The following is a 22552-nucleotide window of genomic DNA, read 5'->3' as shown; positions in this document are numbered from 1 at the left end:
CAGTCACAATCAAAAACAAATATGCTCTTCCTAGGATTGATGACTTATCCGACCAACTCCAAGGTGCAAGTTATTTATCCAAGATATACTTTAGATTTGGCTATCATCAGCTAAGAGTATGTAAATGTGATATCCTAAAGACAACTTTCAGAACCCATTACGGTCATTTCGAGTTTCTAGTCATGTCATTTTGTCTTACCAATGCCCCAAAAGCCTTTATGTACTTGATGAACAAAGTGTTCAAACAGTATTTGGATATGTTTATCATAGTCTTTATCGATGATAATATTGCCTATTCTCGTGTGAGAATCATCATGCAGACCACCTTAGAATTGTGTTGCAAACTCTTAGAGATCACCAGTTGTTCGCCAAATTCAGCAAATGTGAATTTTTGCTAAGATCAGTAGCTTTCCTCAGTCATGTTGTTTCCAGTGATAGAATTAGAGTTGATCCCAAAAACACAGAAGCATTAAGAAACTGGCCTAGACCTATCTCTCCATCAGACATTAGAAGTTTCCTAGGTTTAGCTGGCAATTATAGATGTTTTGTTGAGGTTTTTTGTTCTATTGCATCCCCTATGTCTAAATTAACTCAAAAAAAGTAAGTTTCAATGGTCAGATTCTTGTGAGAAGAGTTTATAGGAGTTGAAGACTCGACTTACTTTAGCCCCAATTTTAGTGCTACCTGATGGTATAGATGGTTTCATTGTCTATTATGATGCATTTGGATTCAGTATAGGTTGTTTTTGATGCAGATAGGTAAGGTTATAGCCTCTGCCTTTAGACATCTTAAGCCTCATGAAAAGAACTACCCTACCCATGAACTTGAGCTAGATGCTGTGGTGTTTGCATTGAAGATCTGGAGGCATTATCTTTATGGGGTGCATGTTGATGTGTTTAGGGATCACAAAAGTTTGCAGTATGTATTTACTCAGAGGGAATTGAATTTTTGTCAGAGAAGGTGGTTATAATTATTGAAGGATTATGATAAGAGTATGTTGTTTCATCAGGGCAAGGCCAATGTAAAGGCAGGTGCCCTTAGTAGATTGTCTATAGACAGTGTTACTCATATGGAGAATAATAAGAGAGAGTTAGTTTGGGAAGTTCACTGATTATCTAGATTGGGTGTGAGGTTGGTTGACTCAAATGAAGGAAATATTTGGGTTTAAAGTAGTTCAGAATTTTCTCTTATTTCTGAAGTGAAAGAGAAACAGGATAGGGATCCTAGTTTGGTCAAACTGAAGAGGTCACTAAAGACCAAAAGGTAGAGGTTTTTTCCTAAGAGGGAGATGGAGTATTGAGATACCAGAGTAGATTGTGAGTGCCATGTGTTGATGATATGAGATCGTGAATTATGGCAGAAGCGCATGGTGCACGTTATTTCATTCATCCGGGATCCACCAAGATGTACCGCGATCTGTGGTAAGTTTATTGGTGGAGTGGTATGAAGAGAGATATGACAGAATTTGTAGCCAAGTTGCAACTTGTCAGCAGGTTAAGGTAGAGCACCAAAGACCTGGTGATACTTTTTAGGAGTTTGGTATTCCCACTTGGAAATGGGAAGAGGTAAATATAGACTTTGTGATCGGATTACCCCATTCACATTATCAATATGATTCGATTTGGGTTATTGTAGACAAATTGACCAAATCAGCCCATTTCTTGCCAATTCACGCGTCTTACACAGTTGAAGATTATGATAAGTTGTATATCAAAGAGTTGTTTAGATTGCATGGAGTTCTCTTGTCCATTATCTCAGATAGGGGTACTCAGTTTACCTCTCAGTTTTGAAAAGCCTTTCAGAAGGGTCTTGGTACCAAGTTTATCTCAGTTCAGCTTTTTATCCATAGACAGATGGTCAGGAAAGAGAGGACCATTCAGACCTTAGAGGATATGTTGAGGGCAAGTGTTCTTGAATTCAAAGGCATTTGGGATGACCACTTGCTGTTGATCGAGTTTTCCTATAATAACAGTTACCATCCTAGTATTTAGATGGCCCTGTTTGAGGCTCTTTATGGGTAGAGATATAGATCACTAGTCGGTTGGTTCAAAGTGGGTGGGGCAACTTTGATTGGGCCAGATATGGTGTGTGAAGCCATGGAGAAAGTTCATTTGATTTGAGAGAGATTGAAAGCAGCTCAAAGTCGTCAGAAATCTTATGCAAACGTAAGAAAGAAAGATCTTAAGTTCGGAGTAGATGATCTTCTATTTTTGAAGGTTTCACCCATGAAGAGGGTAAAGAGGTTTGGTAAAAAAGGTAAGCTTAGTCATCGGTATGTAGGCCCCTACAGGATCTTGAGTCATGTGGGCAAGGTAGCGTATGAGCTTGAGCTACCTGCAGACTTATCATCAGTTCACCCAGTGTTCCATGTGTCCTTATTGAAGACGTGCATGGATGATTCAACTGTTGTAATCCCTCTAGAAAGCATAGATATTCAAAATATCCTTTCTTACAAAGAAGTTCCATTAGAGATCCCTTGGTCAAAATTCTCTGGCGAAATCAGTCCGTTGAGGGCGCTACTTGGGAAACAGAAGCAGATATGCATACAATGTATCCTCACCTTTTCTCCACGAACTCAGATTCATCCTAAGGTAACAGTCCTCCTTAATTCAGTTCTTTTCCAGTCTCAGATTCAGCTATATAGTTATTTCACGTAAATTCATGCACCCGCAGATTAGTTCAGTCGCTCAGTATATTTTAGATTCAGTCATATAGTTTGTTTCAGTTGTACATGCTAGTATATAGCCTCATTTCCTCAGTATCTTCAGTTTAATTAGCCTCATTCAAGGACTAATGTTCCCAAAGGGAAGATATTGTAATACTTTATACTTTTCTTAGCTTAGTTTATCTCCTAGTGTATCAAGAGTTAAGTTCAAAAACATATAACTCTTGATGAGTAAAGAATTTTCCAGCTCTAAACCTACCAATATGCAGATAATTGAATTAGCTTTCCAACGATACCAATTTCGCTTTAATCCGATACTCGGTTGAGAAGTTATGGCAATTTTAGTGAAAACAGTAGGGCATCGTGATAAGAACCGCGTCGCGGTGAAGGGAAAATTCGCAATTTTACGATTACTAGTGGGTCAACCACGATTAGCCCATGTCACGGAGAAGTTTTAGTTCCCGTTCGTCTTTATCCAGTAGCTCAACGCGATTTGTCTGTATCGTATAAAAATTTCTAATTGGGAAGACACCGCATCACGGTAGAGTGCAAAATGGCACTCGTCCTTTTTCAGTGACACAATGCAATTACACTGCATCGCGCCAGAGCCCAAAATAGTGTTCGTTCTTTTTCAGTGAGCCACCGCAATTGCACCGCATCGCGGTGGGGCTCAAAATTGGGACTTCTTCCGAGTTAAATTTTTGAAGGGCAATTTCATCATTTCTCCAAGCCCCAATCCATGAAAAACAGATAATTAATCCAATTCTAACCATTATATGCATATTTTAATCAAAATTACTCTCCAAGGAAACCCTAGAACTCAAATCTTAATCCCCAAGAAATCTAAATTCCACCATTAATTTTTCAAGATAACCCAAAATTCAAGATTCCCAATTTAAGATATTCAAGAAATCATCTTCAAAAGCACAAATAGGAATTCAAGTTCAAGTTTCTTTATTAATTTTACCAATTAAGGTATGTGGGGTTTCAACAAGGATAATTCTTTCATCCTTGTGCCCAAAACTAATTTTTAATTATAAGTTACATGATTTTGTATGATTACCCATGAATTTCAATTTCGGGTTCATACCCAAATATTGTAATTTAAAGATTTGAGATTTCAACTGATTTAGATAAAGAATTGCATGGTTATTTTTGTATTTTAATGCGTATGATATAAATTTCCATATTTAGAATTAAATTTCAATCCTTTCATTATTAAGCATGAACTTTATTATGATTTGGCATGAATTTGATGCATGTGTTATTAAGCCCTAGTTTGAATTTTGATATTTCAAGAATGACTATGCTTTAAGCATCCCATGAACAATTATTTTTAGATTTTGATAAAGATTTAATCTTTTGATCTTAGCTTAGACGTGAAATACACTTTACAATTTCAGTTAAACTTTAAATTAACCTATATACTGTTGGTTTTCATTTTAAACCATTATAATAGTTTTAAAGTGGATTTTCTTCAGAATGAGCATATAGATTAAAGGGAGTATTATTTAGCATCGAGTAAGGTATGTTCACATGCCCCAGAACTACGAGCCAATGTAGGCTCAAATTATCAGATTATTCCCATTTCTATATGGATGACAGTTACAGATGTGATCACTTAGATTAGGTTATACTCCTTGGCAAGAGTATGACTTAATAGTGTATGTCGATTAGAAGAACCTCCCTTGCAGAACAGTTTTTAAAAAAATTCCCTAATAGAAGAGATTACAGAAATGAATAACAGGATAGATTTTTTGAAACTAAGTGTAAAGGCTCACAACTTTATTCGGCTATTGCTTTACAGAAAGATACTAGCTATAAGATTTCAACTTTCAGTTTACAAATATAAAAGATAGTCCTTTCTACACTTAGACAACATGATTTAAAGACAGAATACCGGTACAACTTTTTAGAAACTAAATGTTATGACTCACTAGATTTACACAACATGTTATGCTACTTATGATTAAGCTTTTCAGTTTCCAGTTATTCAAGCTAGTGAGAGTCATTTACATTTTGCATGCATTCTTTTGCAAATTCATGTTAATATTGAGATATTGTTTTAATTATGCATTCTCCCCCATATACTCAGTACATTACAGAAGTAATGATCCACACATACGTCTATGTGTTACATTATCTCGTAATGTAGGTTCCGGTGCTCAGTTTCAGTAGCGTGAGTGATTTCGAGCATCTCCATCTACATCCCGACAGTTGGTGAGTCCTCATAGTTTGGGGACCCAGTCATTTAGATTTTCTAGTTTATTACAATAGTTGATTCAGTATTTTTCAGGCAGTTCGAGTTAGTTGGGGACTTGTCCCAGTGGCTCTCTAGTTTTTTGTAGTAAAGGGTTGTCAGACTGCTAGACATAGTTCAAATTATCATTATTTATTTACCAGACTTTGAGTCTACTATTTTAAGATATTATATTCAGATAATTTCAGTTTAGCTCAGACAGAATTTTGCATATTAGCTTGATCACATGTTTACATTTCTCTATTTATGAGTATCCAGATTTAGTAGAAGGCTTATAGGGTTAGCTTGAGGTTATTCGTAGTCTTGAGCACCGTGTGACATCTCAAGACCCATTTTTGGAGCGTTACAATTTCATTTGCTATAATTTCTCTAATAAATCAGAAATAAACTAGTTAAATCGAACCCCCTATGACTAAGTGACTAGCCATTGTATAGATCTTGATTTGGTTTAATTCTAAACAGAGATGACTATCCAAAAAATTTAATTCTAGGAATAATCATTGATTGATTTATCCCTTTTCATGAATAAACACCATCTAAATGTGGGGCTTTAATAATTTTTTTCTTTTATCGTTATATTAATTACTCTTGATTATTGCATCATTGAATGCGTGTTGATCGCAAGTATTCATTACATAAACATGCATCCAAGAAAAATATTGTCTCAATTTTGAGGAATTTTTCTTGTTCTTCTGAAAGCATGACGACTGAGTTAACAGAGTTCAGAGAAAATTGTATCCAAAAAGACTTACTAATAACGATCCTAGTTGAAAACTAGAATCAAAGAAGCAAAACAATGAAATAAAGAAAAGGAAATGTGGAATTATCGACATTCAAATGGATTTACTAGCAACAAAGGGCTTGATACCTTCACCTCTCAATTGAACCTAATCTAATAACAATAACTCCAATTAATCAAAAATGAGGCAACTAAATTGAATCCACAAAAAAAAGGCTTGATGATTGATTAAGTGAAAGAAGTTAGCATGAGCAATATCGGGAATTCACTCTAATCACTCAACTATAATTAACAACTACTTGATTAATATAATGCTAGGCTTCACCTAGAACTACAAGCTTAAAAGCTCTCACGTTATCATAAACAATCATCATAAACTAGCTTCAAAATGAGAAAAACTAATATTTATACTAAAAAAGAAATATAAAGAAGACAACTAGATTTTAGAATTTGCCTTTAATGAGAAAAGTGATTTGTTTAGTTGTCTCTTTTTATGAATCTTGAATTTAAGAGACGGACACTAATAAAAATAGCCTCTTTTCACCTTTCTCTTTACTTTGATTGATCTTTTACATATTGTATGTCTTTCTTTGGCTTCCTTCAAGCTCCAAGCAATCATCTATATGTGGAAGCCCCTCTTAATTTGTCTCATGCTATTCATGATTGTATCATCCTTCTCTTCTTTAAAAAAATTCATCCTCGAACCTGAACCTTGCAAAAATATGAGAAGGACAAATAACAAATATATTCTCATAGCATTAGGGTTATTACAATGGTTATCAACCATACCAAATTGCCAGGGAGGGACACATTTTAAATACAACCAACTATCTTTAGTGTTGAATAAGAGTCATTCATCATATAATGTACAAAGGATTTGGCTATAAGCATTATCATGAGACAAAAAAATACAAGGGTCGTATTGACTTTAAGACCTTCAATAGATAATGTTACCTCAAGAAAAAATTATTTATTTATCTCGTAATATGACCACGCTAAAAGTAGCGCAATCCCCTATAAAGGACTATCCGAGTCAAAGAAGAGTAAATCCCATATACCTTTTCCTATTTAATAAACAAATTCCATATCACTATAGGTATTATGATAATCAAAGAGGTAGTATCATTGTGTTAAATTAACTAGAATAGTATAGGAACCCATTAAGAGTCAAACTCCATATGAAATGGCACTCCCAGTGAGATGGATTCCCCGTTATAATAGTACCAAACATGCTTCCAAAAGTCTTATTTGAAGACTCAACTTGTCCAACCCTTTGAAGGTGACAAGGAGTCCTTAATATCCATAGACTCTCTTTAAACACCCTCTTTTTAGATCCTTGGAAATTTCTTGAGTTTGAACTCTTTGGATATCATACGACTCATGCTTACTAGTCGTATGACATGGGTATGATTTAGGGGTCTTGGTCGTATGTTGCTCAGTGTGGTTTTGGTTCTTTTCTATCCAAGGTATGAGTGGAAATTATGCTAATTGTATGATGATGGTATGAGATAGGTTATGGACTCGTATGATTCTCAGTGTGTTAAGCTCTTGGTAAGCTACCTAGGGTACGATTTAAGGGTACCAATCATATGTTATGGATATGAGTTAGTCCTTGTAGTCGTATATTGGATAGTATTGGAGTCTAACTTGCTTCCTAGGGTATGAGTGGAGGGTACCACTCATCTGTTGTGGGCACGATTTGGTAGGTCTAGTCGTAGCCTCTTGCACCCATTTTTCAGCTTTTAAGTTAAGGGTATTCCAGATATTTTCCACCCTAAAATTCTTAAGTGCCCACGTATTATATCGTATTGTAGGCTCACATAAAACACTTTAAAAGATCAAAACACTCCTAAAACTCTCTCTAAACTCTCATAAGAAGATTAGACTAGTGTTTTCTTCAAGTGTTCATCTAGAGGCTTAAAGACCAAATTCTCTCCATGAATATTCATAAATAAGGCATGTTACTCTTCCCTCATTGTTAGTTCAAACTAAAAGAATGTTTTACTGAATGTTTTTCATGGCATAATTATGGATTTGTGTTGGTTTTGAAATATATGTTGGGGGTTTTGGTTACTAATCGTTGGATGATGTTTTCCCATGTTCTATTTAAGGTTTTTTATGTTATAATATTCGTTTGAACATGTGGTTGCATAGGAATGGTTAATTGGTTCTTGATTTTGGTTTTGGAAACTATATGCCCTCAACATATTTGTTAAAATGCCTATGAGAATGGTTTTGTCACATTGTTTGACTTTTATTGAAAACCTTGCATTGGATAATATGGTAATGGAACCTAAATTGGTCCTGTTGGTTTTAAATAGTTGGGAAAGGCCTTGGTGGCTATAGAACCCAAATTGATTATTTTGGAATGGAAATTGTTTTTGGTTTATGCACTACTACTTGGTTTGGTTTGTTTTTTTAGACTAATGCATGGCATAAATGGTAAATTGGTTAAGGATGGTTTTGAAAACTTTGTAGGGTACATGGTAATCCCCCAAGTGTTTTTTATAATGGAGTCTATGAGGTACAAGGAAATCCCTTTGAGTGTTGGCTAATGACATTGCTTGCAAGCTATAATTGGTATGACGATACCTCTTTATAATGCCTTAACAATTAACTTCTGAAATTGGTGGCTTGGTTAAGTGTTAAATATTTTAATTAGGCAATTCTATTAGGTTGTGATAGCTAGCCATGAAGGTGTGAGTCCGAAAGGTTAACACTGCAAACTGATGTTTGCTGACATGAGGATTGGTCTTAATGACCACGTACTTGTGGGGTACAAGTGAATCCCCCAAGTACATACACGTACATATCTATCATAGAGGGTGAAAGGTACAAGGGAATCCCCGGCCACCTGTGGTATCTCTAGTTCGTGCGGCTACACACATTGGGGCTCGTCCAGGGAATAACACTTTAACCATATAGCTTATGGGTGGATTATAACGGTAAAGCTACATGACCTAGGTTAAGATTTCAAATCCATGCTAAACCCAGTTCTCTTTCCCAGCATGACATATATATGTATGTGACTGCATATGGTTATTTACTTTGATTTTGAATAATGACATTATTTTATTCTTACTCCCGAGTACATGCTAACATTCACCCACTAACCCGTCTTTGGGCATTATATCCCCATGCGATGGTAGAACTGGCCATACTATCACACTTTCTGCTCAGTGACTTGGTAATTCAAGGACAGCTTAAGTCAGACTGAAGTGGTGAGCTTTTATTCTTTGGAAGGCCCATTTCATGTTATGGTTTACCTTATGTTTTTACTATTCTCGTGACATTTGTTTTTGGCTATGGTCGGGGGCATGTCCAGACTAGATATTCTTGGTCATTTTTTAGAGGCTTTGTATGGACAACTGTGGACTTAGGTATGGAATGGATATGGTTTTGGTTATTATTGGGTTTGGGTTGCTATTGGTTGATTTGACTTGGTTGGGTTGGTCTCTGTTATAGACCTATCCTAAAGTCATTACATTTTGAATTACTCTATCTTGTTATATGTTCGGAATTTATCCGACTCAGGGTATATGTTGGTTGGTTGGTTTGGGTATCGGGGGTGGTCTTTGATCCTTGTTGGACTTGAGATGCCCATTACGACAAGGCCCTAGTTCGGATCGTATTATCTCTCAAAAATAAATAAGCAACATAGCACCCACTAGTTGTTGTCCACACAACTTAAGCACAAGTGTGTCAAATAAGGATGCAAGAACGTGGAAAACTCTCAACATAGGTAATGACATATTTATCTTGGGGTTCATAAGAATGAGACCACATTTGATAAAAGTGTCATCATATGCAAACAAGTAGTAAAGAACAGTGTTACATAAATGAACATCCAAGGTGTGTCTATATATAGAATCACCCTTTGATCCACAAACATTAAGGGTTTGACTAAGAATAGGGTAACACAAGAATGAAGGGGTCATGAAAGAACATACATCCCCTTTATTTTGACCACTACCCCCTCCAATAGACATGCTATCATCTTTCAAGAATAAAGTTTTATATTCGAAAAGTATGTCATCATATCATAGTGAATCCTCAATCCCTTAATGTTCTTAAAGAGGGGTTACTCTTCTATCATGCCCAGACACACTATTATGCATTTCACTTTCATTAATTATGCCAACATCAAAAAAGATATTATACTTAAAAATACATTCCACCTCAAAATTCTTGTGAGAAAAATAAAAAATGAGATCATAATTCAAGGATTCATTATTTAGGTGCAACGACTTCACATGACTATCTCATGACCAACTATATCAATGCCAACAATAAATTGAGATTTCTTAAGTTCACAAAAATCCTCATTTAGTGAGTCATAATTACACACAAGTTGATCAACACCAATATCAATTGATAATGAACTATCATTCAAAGCACATGTATCAACACTAGGTGGCCACAAATCTATCTTACTAGAAGAATTAATTCGGTCATCAATAGAATCAAGCAGTGTATCCAAATTTTCAACATGCATATTATCAAAACATGGAAAAAAATCACATGACAATGTTGATCTTGAGCGTATTTCTATTACGTGCACCTATCTCATGAGCTACATTATATATAATGTCTTGTGTTTGAGCTTAATTTTGTGTTCTTAAACTAATGAATATGATTATTATGCGGGACTAGAATTTGGTAAAAACGAAGCTTGATTAAGCATAAATGTCGGGATCATTGAAAGCATTAGGAGAGACATTGTGAGCCAGACAAGCATAAAAGGAGTAAAATAATATTTACAAAGCATGGAACATAGAACAAAATATGAAGAGTACATTATGGAGCTAGAAAGGTGATTTTTATACTGGAGCGTGGAAATACCAATGTGCTTAGCGATTAGGGCGTGGCACATTGATGGAAAATTTTCAAATAGCGAATTCCAGAAGGCATCCATGATTAGGGCGTGTCACGCCTAAGGTGATCCACGATAAGGGTGTGGCATGCTTAAGTGTCTGGCATGTGAAATTTTCTCCAAGTATAAATGGGACACTTGTATTATTTTGGGGTATATTTTGTGTACTTCTAAGCAAGGATAAAAACATACTAGGGTTTCCAATTAGGGTACTTTACCACTCAACTTTTCTACCTTTAATTTGGTATGAACACTTTGAATTCTTGGATGTTATATATGACCATTAGTGGCTAATTACCCTTGTTCTAGGGTTGAGGCCAAATTCATGATTGTATTTCAAATTCTTTAGTTAGTTAAATATTGGATTATCATTTGAGTTGTTCTTATTCTCTTGATTTTACTATTTTAATGCTTGGCCACCATTGAAATACATCTATAATTATGTTATGAACCCGAAATAAGAATCATTAGGATAGACGGAGGGCTTACTGAACAAGTTCTAATGTTTTACTAACAAAAGATTGAATTTGTGTCTATGATATGAATATACTTAGAATGCCTTGTTTGGTTTGATTACAGAAAGATAGTGTAAAGCACCTAAAATGGATAATTGCATTTCCGCCCAATGATGTAGTTGCGATATCCTTTTAGGCAGATAATTAGAGGTTCGAAAAACCATAATCTTATTTTTTAACCATGTGAATCAACAACCTGGCAACCAACACAACCAACAAAAGGATAACAATTTATATGATTGTTGAGATTACTAACCCTGAAATTCCTTCTGCTAATTATAAACTTGCTTAATTTGCGATTGTTACATTTTTTTACCCTTTTACATACTATTAATTTGTTAAACTCTTATAATTCATCTCGATACACTGCAATAATTACTTGAAATATTAATTACTGAGTTAAGTTAATTGCTAAACGAGTAGTCCCTATGGTTTTGATAGCTGACTCTTTTAGAGATACTATATTGTTTGTAAGGACAGTACACTTGTATGTGTGCTAGGCCATATTAAATGTACTATCATTCAAGGCACAAGTGGATATAAATTTATCTTACAAGAAGAATCAATTCGGTTATCAATAGGATCAATTAGTGCATCTAAATTCTCAACAAATACATTATCACTATGTGACAAAGAGTCATTAAGCTCGCATGAAACCAAATTAAACCATCATTTACACTCAATTAGTTAGTCACACAAAAACCTTTTACTTTCAACAAAGTATAAGGTTTACTATGTTACCTCGTAGCTCACATGAATGATTATCTTTGCCTTGTTTTCAATATTGGAGTCGCGCACATATGGGACATTTTGATTTTAGAAGCAAGACAATCCCATATGTATTACAACTATCCAATATGTCCACACCATACCATATCTCTTCTTGCTACTCCCTAAGTGAAATGATTACCCTTACTTGTTGATCAATTCAAAACCCTCTTATATCTAAAATAGAATTTTGAATTTGATGAAAAGATAACCTAAAATATTCCACCACTTTATGGGATATGACATGGATAATACATTGATCATCAAGTACAAGATCAAACCCTGTAACACAAAAAAAAAGTTTCTTTTGTTCTAAGAATCCGCCTCTCGGGGTGTTGCATATCTTGAAACATTGAGTCACTCCACTCCCATAGGCTATGGATCTTTTCATCCTACCTCCAACATCATTACTATATGGATATTTAGTCACATTGGAATAAGGATAAGAAGTACAAGTTCTTGCACCATAAGAAGTAGAGAATATTCTTCCCTTATGGTTTGCATGACATCTTTAAATTGGTTTCACTCAAACATCTATACCCCTCGACTAAGATAGGAAGTAGCACAAGATGAGAAAGGTAATTCATCCCCAAAATATCCCCTTTGTATCACAATCCTCCTCAAAGGATTCATAAGACATATATAAGAAAGAATTATACCTCACATCATTTTCATCATCATGGTGTGTAATATTAGAATCCCCGTTCCCTTTATCTTCACTATCAAATTCATCATAAAATACTTCTACTCCATCATGTTCATCATAAGATCTATAAGTTCCATACATTTCATATTTGTCTCTGGTATAACAATTCTCATTACCATATCGATCATAATCTATTGGACCATCATCTCCTTTATAGAATCACCACCATACTAATAAGCTTCATTTCTTTGCTCATTAGAACTCAAAGAAACCCCATGTGGCTCATTATCACTATACTCCTAGCTCATGTGCCTACAAGCATAGTCATTAATGTCATCTCCATAATAATCCAAAGTCATGGATGACATTTTTTCTTATATCACCTTTTGTACTTTCAAAAATAGCAAACAAGTTAGTAATAAAAGCCCCACATTACTCTTTATATGTAACGATCCGAGACTACCCCTAGTCATTACCCGATACTTACGATCCCGAGAGACTACAAGCTAACCCATGAGCTGGTACCTGCTACAAGAACTGAATAATATAATCATGAATGGGGAAGAATAACTGAAGTACCCTAAAGTGTTAAATATATGAATTCAAGCTGTAATATATATCTAGGAAAACAACTGTCTGAATCTAATAAAGTACTGATAAACTGAACAACTAACTGACTGCAATATCTGAAAAGCCTCAAAGACTGACTGACTGAGAGTTGATGGGACAAGCCTCCAACTAACTCTACTGGCTACTGAAATAAAGATATGAAAAAAATAGCCTATCCCCAGGTGATTAGGACTCACCACTGCTACTGTACTGCTGAGAATCTGACGGACTAAGTGCGATCTAGGAACTGAGTGTCAGTACCTACGATATGAGACATCATAGCACAAAATAAAGGTATTCGATCAGTACTTTGAATGTACTAGTATGATAAATGAGGTAGGTTAACATGCAAGATTTCATGAATAGGAGTAATGATCTATTTGAATATACATGTAAAGCATGGAATACTGAATAGAGAACATAAAATCTATAGATACTGAACATGCATAAAAGTCTGTAAAATATTGAAAATACATGGAAATCTGTAGACACTGAGGATGCATGACCAAGCATATGACATGAACTGGATGAAATCTGCAAACTGAAATACTGAAAAATAACTAAAATTTGTATGCTTCGGTCAAACGACACTAACACTGAATAACTGAGCTGGGACTATAACTGAGAATATATCTGAGACTATGGGAGGTATCATTTAACCGACATTCCCCAATTTGAGCTAATCGGGGTCCAACCTATAACCTCAGTTGGAAGGGTGTTAATACCGTGCCATGGGTACTAACGTTGGTTGTATGGATCCACTAAATTGATATAGTGTCTAAAGGACTAAGGATGTCAAGCCTGAACTGATGGGTGACCCCTTCTAGATAGTCAAGCCTAATCTGATGGGTGACTACTCAAATCATACGCTGGCTACATAATTCTGGAGTATAGGGACTTCTACTAACGACTCTGCCTATCTGACGAGGAAGCCTCCATCCCTACACTTGTTCGGTGCTAAATCCTACTCCCAACTGAATGACACTAAAACACTAGACCATTTTGAGTTTAACTGACTGTTCTGATAATGCTCATGATATAATCTAAAGTTATTCTAAAGATACTGAGACAACATTAAGTAAACACCTACAGTTTCGGGTATTCAACACCCCCAGGACTCAAAACAATAGTAGTAGCATGACATTAAAACATTGAGGGATGTAGCATGAAAACTTTTATTAAACAATTACTCTTGTAGGTATTTTATCAAACACTTATAGTTCATGGTTTCAAAATAATCATAGAATTACTAAAGGACTGGCATAATTGACATGAAATTATTACGGAAAACACTAAGTCATGATTTAATTCAACAAATGATAATACTAAAACATGAGGAATCGAATAACAACAATAACTTCATTAAAACATTGTATTAAATCAAAGTTCTTGGAGATTAATGGATATAACCATGATTTAAAATCAAATAACTTAAAAAGATCATAAATTTATAATTAAAAAGGTTACTTGAGCTCCATGGATGAAAGGAATCCATGGATGAACATCTAACAAACCTGGAAAAATGAATTTGGGAGGATTGATGGAGTGTTCTTATGAAATTGCCTTGAATTTGAGAGCTAGGGTTCTTGTTTTTTAAAAGGGGATCTTCAATTTTGAAGAAGCATTGAATAATGATGAGTACTTAGGTAACTAATAGGTTAAATTTAGTATTTTAGATGGATTAGGGCCATGGGAAAAGACCCAAATACCCTTAGACAAATTTAAAAATGGAAGCTGAAAATTGAAAAACCCAATTTTTGGCCTTAGCGCAACGCGCCACTATCGTGCCAAGCCGCTAAAAAAGGGACAACTGGGACCTAGACAAAGACCTCAATGCACCACCATCGTGGTAAAGCTTTGGATGCCATTTTGGCCACCTACGTAACGCGCCATGATCACGGAGGCCACTGGAAATTGACAAATGAGAAATTAGCCTGCTCCGCGACGCGCCACGATCGTGGAGTCACACTGGAAATCAAAAATTATCATTTGGACTGTCTACGCGATGCGCTAAGGGCTAAAATAATGGTGTTTAATGATTGAAACTTAAAATTGCCATAACTTTTTACCCGGTTATCAGATTTAGGTGAATTTTATATCGTTGGAAAGCTAATTGAATTTTCTATGCAAAGGCAGGCACTAAACTGAAAAATAATTAGTGTTTCAGAAATTTTATATACAAATACTCATGCACGTGTTACAATATCTCCCTCTTGGGATCATTCATCCCCGAATGAAACTAGTTAAGCTGAGGAAAACTGGTGGACTGAGCTTACACACTGAATATGCATATATGATGTATGGAATGCATGACTGGACTGATTCATGAAAGCACGACTAAAATGAACATGATGAGCAACTAAAACTAAGCATGATACAGAGAAATCTTAAGAAGATTGGTACCTTATACTGAATCTGGATTTATGGAGAAAAGATTAGGGTACTTGGTCCGCATATCTGTTTCTGCTTCCCAAGTGGCTCCCTCAATGGACTAATTCTGCCAAAGAACTTTGACCATTGGAACTTATTTATTCCTTAGTCTACGAACTTAATGATCGAGAATTTCGACTAGGACTTCCTCATAGAAAAGACTGTTCTGAATATCTACACTCTCTTTGGGAACAACTACAGTTGGATCACCAATTCACTTTTTAAATAATGAGACATGGAACACTGGGTGTACTGAGGCTAGATCTGAAGAAAACTCAAGCTCATAAGCTACCTTTCCAAAACGACTGAGAATTCTGAAAGGACTGACATATCGGGGACTGAGTTTTCCTTTCTTTCTGAATCTCTTCACTCCCTTCATGGAAGAGATTTTCAAGTACACAAAGTCACCGACCTCAAACTTAAGATCCTTTCTCCTCATATCTGCATATGATTTTTGTCGGCTCTGGGCAGCCTTATGTCTTTCTTTGACCAACTGAATCTTTTCTAACGCATCAAACACCAAGTTAGGCCCTACTAGTGCAGCCTCACCTACTTCAAACCAACCAATTGGATATCCATATCTCCTACTATAGAGAGACTCAAATGGAGCCATACAAATACTGGAATGATAGTTGTTATTGTATGTGAATTCAATCAAAGGCAAATGGTCATCCCAACTACCCTTGAAATCAACAACGCATGCTCTCAGCATATCCTCAAGAGTTTGAATTGTCCTTTCTGCTTGACCGTCTATGTGAGGGTGGAAGGCTATATTGAGGTGGATTTATATACCAAGACCTTTTTGGAACGCTTTCCAGAAGTAAGAGGTAAACTGAGTACCTCTATCTGAGATGATAGATAAGGAAACACCATGCAACCTAACCAACTCTCTGAGATAGAGATTGGCATAGTACTCAACTGAATAAGAGGTATGGATTGGTAAGAAATGAGCTGATTTAGTCATCTTATCTACGATAACCCAAATAAAGTCATGCTGACGAGGGGTATGAGACAAACCTGCCAGAAAGTCCATGTTCACTTCCTCTCATTTCCATATGGGAATACTAAACTCCTGCATGGACCCACTAGGTTTCTGGTGCTCAACCATAACTTGCTGACATATAGATCACTTAGCTACAAACTCTGCAACATCTTTCTTTATACCGCCCCACCAATAGATTTCCCGCAAATCACGGTCATCTTAGTGGCCCTTAGATGAATAGAGTAACGCGCCCCATGCACTTGTGTAAGAATTCATTGCCTCAAATCATCTACACCAGCCACACACAATCAACCCTGACAACGCAAAACACCATCTCCCCCTTGGGTGAAAATCTCCACCTTCTGATCTCTGACTGATTCTGTCAATTTAACTAGACTGGGATCTTTATCCTGCTTTTCCTTAACCTCAGAAACTAGAGATGACTCTAACTACTCTGCACCCATACACTACCTTCTGTTGAATCAAAAAAATACACACCTAGTCGGGAAAGCTGATAAACTTCCTGAGCTAACTTCTTCTTAACATCCTCAACATGAGCTATACTACCCATAGAAATTCTACTGAGAGCATCAGCCACTACATTGACCTTCCCGGGATGATACAGAACACTCATATCATAATTCTTCAATAACTTTAACCATCTTTTCTGATGTGAATTCAAATCTTTTTGAGAGAACACGTACTGAAGGCTTTTGTGATCTGTGAACACATCTACATGCAGCCCATACAAGTAATGCCTCCAAATCTTTAAGGCAAACACTACGGCTGTTAGAGATCATGAGTCGGATAATTTTTCTCATGAGACTTAAGCTGTCTGGAGGCATAGGCTATGACCCTACCTCTCTGCATGAGGACACAACCCAAACCTACTCTGGATGTATCACAGTACACAACAAAACCATTTGAACCATAGACTCAAGACTGGGGCTGAGGTGAGTCGAGTCTTCAACTCCTAAAAACTCTTCTTGCATGAATTTGACCACTGAAACTTAACTTTCTTTTGAGTCAATCTGGACATGGGGGATTCAATTAAAGAAAACCCCTTAAAAAACCAACGATAATAGCCAGCTAAACCCAAGAAACTCCTGATATCTGATGGAGAGATCAGTCTAGGCCAATTTCTCACCGCTTCAGTCTTTTGAGGATCAACTCTAATGCCATCATCGGAAATAATATGACAAAGTAATACTACTGATCTTAGCCACAATTCACGCTTACTAAATTTAGCAAACAATTGATGGTCTCTAAGAGTCTGAAGCACTATGTTGAGATGGTCTGCATGATCGTTTTCACTACAGAATAGACAAGAATTTCATTAATGAAGACTATGATGAACATGTCCAAGTACTGCTTGAACACTCGGTTCATCAAGTCCATGAAGGCTTTTGGGGCATTTGTAAGACCAAAGGACATGACTAGAAATTCGAAGTGACCATATCGAGTTTGGAAAGCTATTTTTAGAAAATCAGATTCTCTGACTCTAAGCTGATGATAGATTGATCTGAGGTTTATCTTAGAAAAGTAACTGTACCCTAAAGTTGGTTGAATAACTCATCAATTCTAGGAAGTGGATATTTATTCTTGACTGTGACCTTGTTCAACTGATGGTAGTCTATGCATATTCTGAGAGAACCATCTATCTTACGCACGAATAGAACAGGTGTGCCCCACGGGGAGATATTGTGTATGATGAATCCCTTATCTAAGAGATCTTTCAACTATTCTTTTAGTTCTTTGAGTTCAGCTGGAGCTATTCTTTTTGGCTAAATAGATATAGGCTATGTATCTGGGAGAATGTCTATTCTAAAGTCGATTTCCCTTTCGGAAGGAACTCCGAGAAGATCTTCAGGAAATACATCTGAAAATTCATTTACTACAGGGACTGACTCAAGAGTAGGAGTTTCTTAATTTGAGTCTTTGACTCGTACAAGATGATATACACACCCCTTGGATATCATCTTTCTGGCTCTAAGGTAAGAAATCAACTGACCCCTAAGAGTTGTAGTACTACCCCTCCATTCAAGGACTGGTTCATTTGGAAACTGAAAATAAACTATTCTATTACTACAATCAACTGAAGCATAACATGATTGGAACCAATCCATGTCGAGACTAACGTCAAAATCCATCATCTCTAACTCCATGAGGTTAACTAAAGTAACTTTTTGAGCTATTGTGATCGGACAGTTCCTGTATACCTGTCTGGCTACAATGGAAACGCCCACTAGGGTAGACACTGTAAAGGGCTCTGCTAGATTTTTGGGACTGACTCCAAAATTAATGGCTATATAAGGAGTTACAAAACAAAGAGAAGTTACAAGGTCTAGTAAAGCATAAACATGTAAGTAAAAGACTTGCAACATACCAGTAACTATGTCAGGAGAATTTTTCTGATCTTGGCGGGACTGAAGAGAATATAATTTATTCGAACGCTGACCACTGGTAGTACTGGAAGCGGCATCCTGCTGAGTCGAGCGACCGGATGGAACTGACAATTGACGGGACTGGCCCTGTTGGCACCCATCCCTGCCTTTCTGAGCAACTACCCGACACTCCTAAATTCGATAGCCTGGCTTGCAAGACCTAAAGCATACATCGCTACCCGCTCTACACTCACCTTGATGGTGTCTGCCATACTTCTGACATAAAGAATTGGTACAAACACTGCTAATACTGACCTGGGACTTAGAGCCTGGCGCCCTATCCCTATTGTCGTATCTGAATTTAGGTACTGGGGAACTGGCTGAAGAAGGTACTGGGGGTTGAAGACCTCTGATAAAATTGAGGACAGTTACCACCTTTTGACTTTGGCTAATTAAAATTAAAGCTACTTGTTCTAGCCCTCTTAGTTCCTTTCTCCCTTTCCTTAATCTTTTGCTCCTCTATCTGTTGAGAATGGACCATCAGCCTAGACAAATCCATCTCACTAATCAGCATTGCGGTCCTACACTCCTTGACCAAACTATCAGACACGCCAAACATAAAATTACTCATCTTGGACTTACTTTCAGCCACCATATGAGGAGTATATCTAGCTAACTGAGTGAACTTGAGAGAATACTCCCTCACACTCATGCTGCCTTGCCTCAAATTAATAAATTCTAAAAATTTGGCCTCTATCAACCCTAATGGAAAGAATCTGTCCAAGAAAGTCATGGCAACCTCTTCCCATTCTATAGGCCCTGCATCAACACCTCAATCAACTTTCCACTGCTTAAACCAAGTATAGGTTGTATCCTGTAATTGATATGCAACCAACTCAGCACTCTGACTAGACGTCACCCCATAGCATTATTTACCTTTTGAACCATATCTAAGAATTCCTATGGATCCTCTTCAGAGTTAGATCTCGTGAAAGAAGAAGGATTCATTCGGGTAAAATCCTAAATTTTGGTTGCAGCAGTATTGGCCACTGGGTTGGCTAGAACAGCAGCTGGCCGTTCATTCTGTGCTGCTATGGAGTTTGCTAAAGTAGTGAATGCATCCCTGAATTCTACATGAGAGACATGCTCGTCCAGAGGATCTGCCTGGATGGGCTGTGGGGTTGGTTGAGTTCCTGTTCTTCTACCATTCTTCTTGGGAGGCATGTTCTGTAAACGGAAGGAAGAAATGGATTTGACTGAAAGTTTAACGTGAGCCCATGCTCAATTGCACTACATGAATACTTGAAAGAATGGAAAATTTTTCTAAATGCCTTGTAGCCTCTCATCCATAAGTGTGGCGTGCTACACACCCATGCATAAGACTTTACTTGACGCGGCTTTCATACTTCTTAGGACACTTTAAAATATTAGGCTCTGATACCAAGTTTGTAACAACCCGAGACTATCCCCTAGTCGTTCACGGTGCTTATGGTCCCGAGAGACCACAAGCTAACCCATGAGCTGGTACTGCTATGAGCACTGAATAATATAATCATGAATGCGGAAGAATAACTGAAGTGCCATAAGGTTTTAAATATCTGAATTTAAACTATAATATATATTTAGGAAAACGACTGTCTAAATCTAATAAAGTACTGATAAACTGAACAACTAACTGACTTTAATGTCTAAAAAGCCTCTAAGACTGACTGATTGAGAGTTGATGGGATAAGCCCCCAAGTAACTCTATTGACTACTAAAATAAAGACATGAAATAAGATAGTCTGTCCTCGAGTGATGAGGACTCACCACTGCTATTGTACTGCTGAGAATCTGAGGCACTAAGTGCGATCCAGGAACTGAGTGTCTGCACCTATGATATGAGACATTATAGCGTAAAAGAAAGGTATGCGATCAGTACTTTGAATGTACTGGTATGCTAAATGAGGTAGGTTAACATGCAAGGTTTCATAAATAGGAGTAATGATCTATCTAAATATACATGTAAAGCATGGAATATTGAATAGAGAACATGAAATCTGTAGATACTGAACATGCATGAAAGTCTATAAAATACTGAAAATATATGAAAATCTGTAGACACTGAGGATGCATGACCAAGCATATGACATGAATTGGATGAAATCTGCAAACTAAAATGCTAAAAATAATTAAAATCTGTATGCTTTGGTCAAACGACACTAAGACTGAATAACTGAGCTGGGTGTGTAACTGAGACTATATCTAAGACTATGGGAGGTATCATCTAACCAACATTCCCTAATTTGAGCTAATCGGAGTCCAACCTGTAACACCAGTTGGAAGGGTATTAATATCGTGCCAGGAGTACTAACGCTGGCTGTATGGATCCACTAAACTGATATAATGTCCAAAGGACTAAGGGTGTCAAGCCTGAACAGACGGGTGACCCCTGGGAAATAGTCAAGCCTAATCTAATGGGTGACTACTCATATCATACGTTGGCTACGTAGTTCTGGAGTATAGGGACTGCTACTAACGACTCTGCCTATCTAACGGGGAAGCCTCCATCCCTACACTCGCTCGGTGCTAAATCCTACTCCTAACTAAATGACACTGAAATGCTAGACTATTCTGAGTTTAACTAACTGTTCTGATAATACTCATGATATAATCTGAAGTTATTCTGAAGATGCTGAGACAACATTAAGTAAACAGCTACGGTTTTGGGTATTCAATACCCCTAGCACTCAAAACAACAGTAGTAGCATGACATTAAAACATTGAGGGACATAGCATAAAGACTATTATGGAACAATTGCTCTTGTAGGCATTTTATCAAACACTTATAGTTCATGGTTTTAAAATAATCATAGAATTACTAAAGGACTGGCATAATTGACATGAAATTATCATGGAAAACACTAAGTCATGATTTAATTCAACAAATGATAACACTAAAACATGAAGAATCGAATAACAACAATAACTTCATTAAAACATGGTATTAAATCAAAGTTCATGGAGATTAATGGATGAAATCATTATTTAAAATCAAATAACTTAAAAAGATCATAACTTTATAATTAAAAAGATTACTTGAGCTCCATGGATGAAAGGAATCCATGGATGAACATATAAATACTTGGGATAATGAATTTGGGAGGATTTATGGAGAGTTCTTGAGAAATTGCCTTGAATTTGAGAGCTAGGGTTCTTGTTTTTTAAAAGAGGATCTTCAATTTTGAAGAAGCGTTGAATAATGATGAGTACTTAGGTCACTAATAGGTTAAATTTCGTGTTTTGGATGGATTAAGACCGTGGGAAAAGACCCAAATATCCTTAGACGAATTTAAAAATGGAAGCTGAAAACTAAAAAACACAAGTTTTGGCCTTGGCGCGATGCGCCACTATCGCGCCAAGCCACTGGAAAAGGGAACACTGGGACCCGGACAAACACCACGACACGCCACCATCGCGGTAAAGCTTTGGATGCCATTTTGGCCACCTCTGCGACACACCATGATCGCGGAGGCCCACTGAAAATTGACAAACGAGAAATTGGCTTGCTCCACGCACCACAATCGCGGAGTCACACTGAAAATCGACAGTTGTCATTTGGATTTTCTACGCGACGCGCTAAGGGTTACAATAATAGTGTTTAACGATTGAAACTTAAAATTGTCATAACTTCTTACCCGG

Source organism: Capsicum annuum, chromosome 9, assembly GCF_002878395.1.
Source record: "Capsicum annuum cultivar UCD-10X-F1 chromosome 9, UCD10Xv1.1, whole genome shotgun sequence".
NCBI lineage: Eukaryota > Viridiplantae > Streptophyta > Magnoliopsida > Solanales > Solanaceae > Capsicum > Capsicum annuum.
This window is presented reverse-complemented; position numbering follows the sequence as displayed.